Source organism: Empidonax traillii, unplaced genomic scaffold (genome assembly GCF_003031625.1).
Source record: "Empidonax traillii isolate 1590-97213 ecotype Southwest subspecies unplaced genomic scaffold, ASM303162v1 scaffold557:size1000685, whole genome shotgun sequence".
Classification (NCBI taxonomy): Eukaryota; Metazoa; Chordata; class Aves; order Passeriformes; family Tyrannidae; genus Empidonax; species Empidonax traillii.
The window spans coordinates 264253-275028 of record NW_020955750.1 but is presented as its reverse complement, the minus strand read 5'-3'; positions in this window follow the sequence as shown (position 1 = coordinate 275028).

Here is a 10776-nt window from a genome sequence, read left to right as displayed (position 1 = left end):
AGCCTTTTAAAACCTCAAATCACTGACGACCTGGCAGAGGCATGTTTTAGGTCAGCATCTTCGTGCTTTGAGTACTGCCAGTGTTCATTAAAAGAAAAAAAAAATTTGGTTTACCAGTAAGATTAATGAGAAAATGGGTTTGTTTGCCACAGACAACACAGTCATAGAGGGAAGGAAGTAACTGCTGGCACTTCTTAACTGCATTACAAGGTAAAAAATGCCTGGCAGCAGAATACTGCATTGTGACAGACAAAGCAGTAATTCCCTGTAACAATCCCCCAGGAAAAAATCCATTTGCCCTAAGGAATTCAGCAAACAGAAAATGATGATACGATAATGATATGGTGAGAATTACCAGGAAGGCACACCAACCTGCAGACAGAGTTAATACTTTGTCTCTAAATGAAAAGCTAAAGAATACCACATAGTCACAGAGCCCTGCAATTTAAAGCAAGCTGCACGTTGTGAATGTTTCCTGATGGCAATTGTTGACAAAGGGGCAGCAGAGGTTCACAGAAGCACAAAGTTTCTCCATATTCGATGCATTTCAGCACGGAAAATTAGATGAGTCAATATATAATTTGGTATTTAATACACCATTTGAACATGGTAAATGGGAGCGGATGTTGGCATTTGGGGATGATAGTGGCGAATGAAAGCAAAAATTACTCGGAGCAGAATGCTGCTAATTTGCACATCATTAATCTTCCTGCCCCATAATTCAAATGCATAATAACAGGAGTCTCTCCCCATGTCTCAGCAACAGCTGAATAATGGTGCTGTACTGTAATCTCACATTATGCATTCAATTCTCTTGGAGGCAGGGCTGATAATACCAACTATTATTGAAATTGCTCAGTGTTGCCTGCACAGAGTCACACTTGTGGTTGCTTTCAGAGCCATGCCTCACTCAGCCCTCTAGATGGATTCTGGATGTCTTCCTCAAAGGAGATTTTTTTTTTTTTTTTTTCCAGATTAAAAGCTTCAGACAAGATAATTTACTTCCCTCAGAAAACGTGGGCTTGTGAATGGGAAATGTGTTTTTCTCTGCTGATCTTCTGGAAAAACTGCTACTTTGCCGTGTGAGGGTGGCAGCGTGAACAGGGCAGTAGGTGCTTCTTCATGATCCCATATTGTTCTTGCCATCAGTAGAACAGCTACAATGTGAGATCTCAGAAATCACCCAAGTCTCTGCCTCGTCACGTCTCACGGAGTTCCCAGGGCTGCACAGCCCACAAATGCACCGTCTGCTCGGTGCCACCAAGTGTGTTCCCACCTCGGGGAGGCTTAACGCCTGTTGGAGGAGGACAGCCAGGCTTGTGTACATCCCAGATTTGAAGTTTGGGATCTGGAGACTGGGGTGGGCTGGGTAAGAATGAGAAAGTCAGTGGGAAGGGGATTGTCCCGCTCTGTTCTGCACTGGGGCAGCCTCACCAGCAATACTGGGGCAGTTTTGGGGCACCACAATATAAAAAAGGCATTAAGCCGTTAAAGAGTGGAAATAAAGCCACTAAAGGAGGGCAACAAAGATGGGGAAGGGCCTTGATTTGAAGCTGTGGGAGGACACTGAGGGCACTTGGTGTGTTCAGCTGGAGAAGAGGAGACTGAGGGGAGACCTCATTGCAGTTCCAGCTTCCTCAGGAGGGACAGAGGAGGGGCAGGACTGCTCTGTGGGGACCAGGGACAAGATCCCAGGGAATGGCTGGAGTTGTGTCAGGACAGGGTCAGGTTGGATCTCAGGAAAAGGTTCTTCCCCCAGAGGGTGGTTGGCACTGAACAGGCTCCCCAGGGCAGTGGGCACAGCACCAAGGCTGCCAGAGCTCCAGGAGGGTTTGGATGATCCTCTGGGGGACTCAGTGACCTTTGGGGGTCCTTTCCAATTCAGGATATTCTATGATTCTGTGAGTCCTTGAAGGGAGAGACAGATCAAAACAGGAATGAGCGTGAGGCGCCAGCAGAGAGGAGTTGAACGGCTAGGGAAGGCGAAAGCACAGGTGGGTGTTGGACCATGATCCCCTCCAGCACAAGGGGTGGAAACTGCTCTCCAGCTGTTTGTGAATTATTATTATTATTATCATCATCACCACCACTGCTACTATTATTATACCTCAATGGCCAAACCTAGGTTTTCTATACACAGGTCAATATTATTTGATTCATCCTTAAAAAGCTATATAAAATTTTTCAACAAGACCAAATGAATTTCCAGTCAACCTGCACTATTTCTTTCAAATAGAAACAAGTTGTTGTCTAACAGGATAATTATTTTACAGGCTTTTTGAATGCCATGTGCACTATGTCGATTTTTAAATGAGAATATCATTTAATAATAAGAAGTCAGTAAGTTTAATTTCAAAAATCCTGAAAACCAAGTTCTTACAGGGTTTTGCCAAGGAAAAGGGCAGGATCCATACATCCAGAGGAAAAAACACTGTCCTGATTAGGGAATCATCTGTTGTACCCAGCAAATGCACCAGGGGCACGGACACAGGAACTTCTTTTGCTGAAGTTCTACAGAAGGTGGAAAAATGCTTATGTGATGGTGACAGCCTTTCTGTAGTTTTTATGCAAAAAACAGTGTTAACTGATCAAGCTTTCTAAAGGATGGCACTCCCTGACTTTGAAGCTTTAAGAGTTTTTGGTTTTAAATCCAGTTTGGTGCATGCATTGTTCTCTCCAATATCTCTTATCTGCAATAAGTTGCAGATTTCTGATGAACTCTGCTATTTCTAATAAAGGGACTTGATTAGTTTGGTTCTGAAGCAACTGCTGATTTTTATGGGGAAAATTTAAATGAGAAACTCTCAGGACGTAAAAATAAATAACTTACCAGTTTCCAACAAAATCACAAAATAAGAAGACAGCATGTCTTGATGTCTCCATCAAAGGATGCTCCTCACCCTGCAGCACAGGTTTCTGATATTCAGACTTTCTTCTGAGCCTCAGGCAACCACAGATTTGGTGTGAAGGCAGCCAAGGAAAACAACAGCCTGATACAACTGTGAAAACTGAAGTTAAAAGACTCTTACTTTCCTACTGAGCTGAATATCATTGCCTCATTTTGAACCTTTATAACTTAACACACCCCACCTCTTCAAAAATTTCACTGTTTTCACAATTACATTTAAAAAAAAAAAAACAAACAAAAAAACAAACAAACCAAAACAAACCAACCAAACTCTCAATTTTAGATATAAAATACCACTTTTATTTATTTATTTCTACATGTGTATATTAGGGAACCCTAAAATGCAAGCCTGCTTAAATAAATAAATAAATAAATAAATAAATAAATAAATAAATGTCCATGTTTGGTCACACACAGATTGTGTCAAGGGCATGCCGTGGATTCACTGCCATGTTCCACCTCCAAAAAGACTCTCTTTTGAGCAGCAACACGGGTTAAATCCCAATTTCTGGATTAGGAATGTCGTCTGAATGACTGTTGGGATTTATGGAAGAATTAATGGAGTAACTCAAGCTGACCATGAGTGCCAACCATTATAGTGATGAGATCCTGAGAATTTAGGGGGAGAAAAGACCCCAGAGCCATCATCTGTTGATGCCTGTGGCTCCCAGTTTGGAGCTTCTGAGAAGGTAATGACATTTGTCAGCCTGCAAAAATTTCATTCCTCCTTCCAGGCCCTTTCTACCCAGAACTGAGTCAGAAAGGAGAGCCAAACCAAGCTGTTATTTCTGCAGCACGTTTCTAAGTACTAAATTCCATCAGACAGCAGATTCAGAGAGCACTCCAAAGGATTGTCCTCGTTAAGACATAAGACATCATCGTGGAAATATGCCTTTGGCTGTTGAAGTGATTTCCCTGGATTACAACTCCGTGTACGCCAACGAGCTGGAAGGCTTCCCACAGCATGGGAGTGAAGTGTTTGAGGCATGAAAAGCTGTGCTTTAGCACATGTTCCTGCTTAAATACACTCCAAAGGGAGTCCTTTTGGAGATGGAGAGTGGTACTGGTAGTCCTGCAGTGAAAGGAAGCAGTCGTTTGTTGCGTGCCAGCAATGCCCTTCACTTTTATTCAAGTTATATGGAAGTCAGAAACCTCCAAACCAGCAAAAAAAGTGAACTGAGTGTAAAGAGTTTTCTGGTGTTACCTGGAAAATCTCAGAAAAAAATCAGAAGTAGCAACTCCAACTCCTAATAACTTTCTGAAGGCCTGTCATTCATCAGTTTTACAAGATAGGGAAACTGAAGTACTTGGGGGTTTTTCTCTATTTTACCAAAAATCAGGAAAGGACAGCACAGAACTCAGTGCCTGATCCCTTGAGAGTGACCAGGCTTTGAGAAAGGCCTTTTATTATAGTTTTTCTTCTTTGCAGAGGCTGAGCACCGGAGAAAACAAGATTGGATAGGCCAAACCATCTTTGGATCCTTTTTACTTTTGTCTCTGCTAACGCTGTAGTCAGTAGGCACAGAAGTCTGTTTTAAACAGATATTGAAGAAAATATATATTTGCATGAGAAATCTTATCAGGTACCATGATTAGCTCAGCTGTAAGAAGGGATTGTGATTCCATGCACATTGCAGCCTCACTACCAGGGTGATTTCTCTCTCACAGAAGAGATTCATTTTTCTTTTGCACTAACAAAAAAACCCTCACATACCATAACAAAAACCCTAAAACAAAAAAAGCAAAACAAACAAAAAAAACCCCCCAAGCAAACCCACAAAGCAACCCCCTGCAAATCAAAACAAATAAAATCCGAACATAAAACCCACAAAACAAAACAATAACCAAAAAACAAAGCTAGTAATAAAAAACCAAAACAAACCCCAAAACAAATCCAAAAAAGGGACAATCACACACACACAATAGAATAGAAATGAGTAAAGGATTAAGCTACTGTAAAGCTTCATCTTATAGCAGTTGAAATCAAATTCACTTAGAACAATTCACTTCAAAATCCCATTTCCACCTAAATTAGCTGTGATTTCTTAGCTAAATAGTCAATCACAGAATTTCATTAAAAAGAAATGTGTCCCTAAAATATTTTTTTTTGGTCCTTTCTTTATAAGAGTCATAGAAACAAAGCAGCAGAGAATCAGCTGGGTTGGAAAGGACCTCTGAGATCCTCAAGTCCAACCCTTAATCCACTACCGTCATGGTTATTAGACCATGGCACTAAGCGTCACATTCAGTCTCATCTTAAAAACCTCCAGGAGATGGAGAATCCACCATTTCCCTGGGCAGCCCATTCCTCTGTTACTTCACTCCAGGCTGAGTGCTGAAACACGGTGTTTTGTGTCAGTCTTTCAACCCTCAGCTGCCATTGTCCTCCTTAGCCATTCCCTTGCATGATTTTTTGATTACCCTTCAGATTATTTATGAAGCTGTTTCATTCACCAAGCCCACTTTCCCCAAGCAAAGAATTGTTAAGAGAGAGCCGGGATGAAAGCAGAGGAGCAGAAATCCTTGTTCTAGTGGTACCTGGGGTTGAAATCCCTCTGAAGGGGGATGATTTTCCCTCTAAAATACTGACAGAATCTCTTCAGCCCCACAAAAGCTCTGGGAAAAGTTCCCAACAGCAGCAGCAATGTCAGAGATCCCACTTCCACTTTCTTCCCCCCATCCCAGCCTCCCCACAGCACCAGAGAGGGAAGGACAAGGCAAAGCCAGGGAAAATTCAAAGCTCTGTAGCCAGATTCTGCATCTTAGTGTATTTATTGACATGGTGTAGGATTCGATTCAAAGCTTAAAGGGGGGTGGACGGCCCCAAAGTCCAGGACAAAGAGGAAAAATTGAACACAAATAACTTGATAATGGCATTAGAGTCTGAGTGGGAAGGCTGGCAGCTTTTGTCCTCTCTTTTTCCTTTTTTCTTTGAAAAAAACCCAGCAAGGCAGTGGAGTATACTTTGGAAGCAGATAAGTCTGGATATTTCTATCAGGAATTATTGAGAGCACACCCTTAATGCTATTATTTTCTAGACTCATTATCTGGGATTTTCTCTTACCTACTTGAGGCAATCGTTGAAGAATTAAAAAACAATACAATTCAGTCACCACTTCAAAAGGCTTTTTTTTTTTTTTTTCCCCTCCCAAGGGAATACAAAGGTACCACCATCACAATCAATGGCATTTCCCAAGGAAATCTTCCAAGTGTCTATCACAGAGGCACTGCAGAGCAATTCTGTCAGAGGCACTGGTTCACATTAGTGCTTTTTTCTTTTCTTTACCAGTAAAAAACGTATCTCAGCCTTGATTTGTAATCACAGAGAAACGTGGATTTGCAACTAACTATAATCTTGATGGTAAACTTGGTATTTCTCCCTCACCCTTCACAAAAAATTCTTTAATTTAGCACGTGTTTGTTCCCACTCTCACTTCTCATATCAGAAAATGGTTTCTGAAATGTCCCATTTACTGGATTATTCACGATTTAGTCATTATGTTCATTTAGGCACTTTGAAACGGAATTTTATACAGAATTTAGCCTGCAGAAAGGCAGGTGAGAGCACGTGCACACCCCTGGCCATACCTGCTTGCAGCACATGGCACCACCACTCCCCTTCAGGGCACGAGGAACACCTCCCCCAGAAACAATGGCTTTCCTTGCTATGAAATCAATCTTTCTTTTTTTTTTTTTTTTTAATAAAAATCTCCATTAGAAGCCAGCAAGCCAAAGCCAGCATTAAAACACATCCTCACAGAAATACAAATAGGAAATTAAACTCACAGCAATTGGATTACTAGAGCTGTCAAATCACAGAAAGAGTAATTTCAGGGGGGAGCACACCTCCAGCTATTAGTTAATTTTCCAGAACACTAATTCAGGCTACTTGCTGATGGATTTTGCCATGTTTGATTAGCAAACAGTTAAAAACCGAACCCCTTGCTTGGGTTGTCCACAGCCATTTCTCCAAAGATCATGTGAGCAGGATTTCCATAAACTACTTGCCTGAGCTCCTTGATAGACAATTAATTCTTAAACCACTAATGCTGGATTTGCTTCCGTGCTTGGATGAGAGGAAATCCGAGATATGGGAAAGTAATAAGGAAATATCCTTGTCCACGCTCCAAGACTCTTTGCTACATGGAAATATGGTTAAATATGAGAGGAGGCTGGTGCTGAACAGTCACTGCAATTGTCTGCAGCTCATCAGAAATAGCTTATGAGCAAAATTGAAGTGAACATTTCATGCTGCTACCGGGATTGCAAAGGAGCGTTTCCTGATTGGACTGGCTCCAGGCCAGCGCACACAAAAAAAAACCAACAAAAAAAAAGGATTTTCTAGAGCCACCAAGTTTATAATTTTGTTCCAGGGAAAGGTTGTGAGGAGGAGGTGGGATCACCCCCAACACACCCCGTACCGGGTCAGCACCCAGTGCCCACGCCCGTCCCACTCCTCCTTCCATTTGTGTCCCACGGGTGGAGTCTGTCGCTCTCCCAGGCACTGAGCAACAATCCTGCTTGGTTCTGGAGCTGCTCTGGAAGGTGTCCATGAACATCCCCACGGATGGCAGACTACATATTTTGAAAAGGATTTTCCGAAATGCTCTAATTTGGTTTGACTCCCACTGAATTCACAGTTAAGTCAGTGGTGGGTGTCTGGGGGAAAAAAAAAAAAAAAAGAAAAGAAGAAACACCCACAGGACACAGAAAGCACCAATTCTGGACAGTGCCAATGCCTCCTGTGGGTAGAGGACACACACTCCACCTCTGCTCACACACAGTCACCTCTGAGAGACCTTCTTGTCCTCTGCCCTCAGCACTGTGGTCATTAACTCCTGTGACTAAAGTTGCCTGTGCATCACCACCATGATGTGCTGGTGTACCCATTTCATCCCCATTTTCTGTAGGAATAACCTCAGGAGGAGCAAGGTAGTGAGGAGTGAGAGAACAGAGAATTTTCCAGCACGCCCAGTGAGATAGTTTGCTGATGGATTTTGATATGTTTGATTAACCAAGCCACTGAACTTGCCCTTGGAAAGACTGTCTGCCCACCAGCATTTCCCCAAGTGATATTGTCCTGAGCATATAAGGTAAAGTGACAACTTTTATAGAGTCAGACCCCAGAAAAGACTCAGGTCTGAGGCCACCTGTCTCAGGCAGCAGAGGAAGTACAAGCTGGGATCTCAGAAGGGGCAGCAGCTGATATTAAAGCAGATTGTGCTCAGCCTGCTGGTCACTGAGCTCTGAGGGACACAAATTTGAAGGTTCCCAACCACCCAGGGTCAGGTTTTGGGCAGGTTTATTGCCTGTATTACTGTGTCCACCTGCCCTCACCATCCTCTTCAAAGGAGAGATCTGTGACACCAATGAGAAAATACAAATGTTCCCTGTGCACCTTCCAGCTCCCCCCTCCAGTACCAGCCAAGTTTCTTTCCTCCTCCAGGTAAAATATTCCCCTTGCAGCTCTCCAATCCATTCCCTCCTTGCCCTGCCACGACTCCCAGTGGCCAGGGGGGTCTTTGCTGCTCTCACAGGTGGATTCCTCACAAAGTTGCAGAGCCCGGGCAGGTTTTGCTCTCCCCAAGAAATGGCAAAAGAGGCACAGAAAATGCCAGTCCCCTCAAGCACACTGGGGGCACTAGCAACTCCACTGGTGAGAACAGGGAACGGCAGACAGGCTGAGCAAGAGAGAGCTGACAAATCCTGATTAATAATGAAGTCATATAATCAAAGCGTGCCAGCTGGCAACAGCACGGTCTGTCAGCGGGCTGGGTTTGTGTGGAGGGAGCCTGCTGGCATCTGGGGCCTTGGAAAACTCAGGGGCCTGGAGGAATTGTGTGTGGTGAGGATTCCACCTCCTGCACTCAACCCTTGGCAGCAAAAGTCTCACCTTGCACCCTCCAGACAAGTCCCAGCACCTGGCACAGAGCTGGCCTCCCCTTTGGCCAGGGCAGGCACCTGGGTCAGTGCTGTGCAGGATTAAAACCAGGAGTTTTTAGGGCTCACATGGAAGAACTCAGAAAGATTACTGACTCCCACCCTGGCACAGATGGGCTCACAGAAGACACACCTTGGCAAAGGGAGTTCACATGCAAGATGTGCAACAAGGGAACAAAATGTGACACATGCACAGTGATTCACAGCTCCAGATATGGCATTTGATAGAGGAAAAAGTCCATTTTAAAGATATTGCCACCCCTTGGAATCACGTACAACCACAGCCTGCAGGTCTTCTACCTCCTCAGATATCACCTGTAAACATTGTCCTGATACCAAACCTATCAGATGTAAAACGTCTGTAGAATCTCTATTTTTTTTTTTCCAATAAAATCTGAGATTTTTATGTTTCTCCCACTCCAAAACAAAGGGAGGAATTATTTCAAAAGGTATACTAAAAAGAAAATGAACATACAATTTTTTCCCCAACTGGAAGGAGATTTGGAATGGCTTTGGAATATGATTCAAGCTTGTGGATTTCAGACTGCTTTTCCTACTCACACACTCGAGGTGCCTCCTTCCACCTCCACTCAAGAGAACAAGTAGGGACACAACTTCTAACATTTTTTGATTGTTATTTAAGAAACTTTTGGTATAGCAGATGACACAAAATGTGTTAGCTGCCTACTTTTGCCGAGATGCACAGTGAACTTCAGTAACACGCCATGAGCTGAATTAAATTGTCTGCCAAAAGCAGGCAAACTTTTCTAGACAATCTGTTATTTGACACACTGCAACCAGTAAAGCCTGTTGTACCATCTGCTCTGTGTAAAGTGCAGGGGACGTGTTTTACACGGTTTCTAAACTTAGCAGCGAGCCAGAGTCAACATTTCTACAGTGGGGATCCCCTCTAAGAAATTCTATCAACAGCTCTTGCCCTTTTGGCTTCGTGTCCGAGATTCAAGAAAATCCCTTTCCCAGTGTTCTTCACCGCCCTTCCAGACAGACTCAGGAGAATTAAAAGTCTTTTCAAAGTCTTTTTCATCTACCAGGATGCAAAACTTTACAGGTATCTGAGCACAGAAATTATAGGCTTAAATTTCTCTTACCTAAGATACACTACTTTGGAAGAGCCTTGGTGTGGGTCCTCTTGTCCGTGCTAGAATTGTCCCAAAAACAACCTCCAAGCTTTGCCTTAGGGGATATGTTCCATATCTCTGGATCTGTTGCCACTCCCCTGTGAGACAAGAACAGCAGCAGAAGGTCCTGTAGCGCTTTTTGGCTCCGAAACTCCCCGACCATTTACCAGTCACGTAAAAGATAAAGATGCTGAATTTTCTTCCTTGGAAATGGATTATGATGCAGTCACTCAGTGACTCCACTGGAAAACCGAAGAGTCATTGCAGTTAAACTTGCAAGCCCAGCTACAGAGCACAATTTAAAAAACCCAACACCTTAATAGCCCACCACACTTTTCCATCCCAAAAGGTTCACCATCTAGGATTCAAGTATGAAAATTGCAACTTTAATTATGCAATTACAGTAAGAGTTGTGCTTTTCATGAGCTTACACTTGTAAGAGAAAAAAGAAATAGGTTAGCTTGATGTAACATCTGAGAACTGTCATAAATCTAAATCTCTACACAACTACAGCTTTATTGTCCAGTTTCATAGGATCAGAGGATGGTTTGGGTTGGAAGGGACCCTAAAGATCATCTAGTTCCAACTCCCCTGCTATGGGCAGGGACATCTTCCACTAAACCAGGTGTCGGAATATTCTTTGTAGCCCTGTCACTTCATATTTATTATTAAAGCTATGCCAAGGCTGTGACTACATCTCAAATGTAAACAGTGCACTTGTATACTCGACACCAATTTATGGAGTGGGTGTCTGGATGATGGATTAGTAAAATTCCATAGCATGTTTTA